This window comes from Orycteropus afer, unplaced genomic scaffold (genome assembly GCF_000298275.1).
Source record: "Orycteropus afer afer isolate SDZICR_OR568_19922 unplaced genomic scaffold, OryAfe1.0 scaffold00331, whole genome shotgun sequence".
Taxonomy (NCBI): Eukaryota; Metazoa; Chordata; class Mammalia; order Tubulidentata; family Orycteropodidae; genus Orycteropus; species Orycteropus afer.
In genome coordinates, this window is record NW_006921918.1 from 3,870,833 (window position 1) to 3,871,909 (window position 1,077).

Below are 1,077 nucleotides of genomic sequence, written 5' to 3' on the forward strand. Positions count from 1 at the left end.
TTTAAATGGAAAAAAAAGTGATGTTGTATATAAGCAAAACACTGTTGAAGAAGAACAAAGTAGGAGGTCTCACACTGGCAGATCTCAAAACCTACTATACAGCTACAGTAGTGAAAACTGCCTGATTTTGGTACAATGACATACACATAGACCAATGGAATAGAACTGAGGACCTAGAAATAAATCCATCGACTTATGGTCAGCTGATCTTTGACAAAGGGCCTAAATCCATTAAATGGGGAAGAGAATGTTTGTTTAATAAATGGTCCTGGCAAAACTGGATATTCATTTGCAGAAAAATGAAACAAGATCTGTACCTTATACCACACACAAAAAGTAACTGCAGATGGATCAAAAACTTCAATATGAAACCTAAAACTATAAAATTACTGAAGAAAAACTAGAAGCAAATTTATGGGTCCTAATATATGCCATAAATAGACTATCAAGCATAACTCAAAATGCATAAACAGCAGAAGATCAACTAGATGAAAGGGACCTTCTAAAAATTAAATATTTATGTGATTCCAAAGACTTCTCCAAAAGAGTCAAAAGAGAACCTACAGATTGGGAAAAAATATTTGGTAATGACATGACATATCTGACAAGGGATTTATCTCTAAAATCTATGGAAAACTCCAAAACCTCAGTAAGAAAACATGTATAAGGTTGGCAGACAATGGTTCTACAAGTGTATTTTTATGTTCTGTAAGAATTTCCAGGTGTATAGTAGAGCTGACAAGGGACAAGGTTGTAGTAATTTCTTGGTCACAGCCAACTTCTCAGAAGGAACGAATAGTTGAACCTGTGAGCTCAGAACCATAGTCACAGGGGACACTGAGCTCAGTTGGCATAACATAATACACAGATAATCCAATTAAAAATGGGCAGAAGACATGAATAGTCACTTCACCAAGGACGGTATTCAGGCACCCAACAAACATATGAAAAAATGATCACGGTCATTAGTCATTGTTTGTTGTTATGTGCCGTTGAATCAAACCTGACTCATAGAGACCTTTCTTTGGGTCTCTGAGGTGGTATCACTATGGAAGTAGATTGCCCAAACTTCCTTCC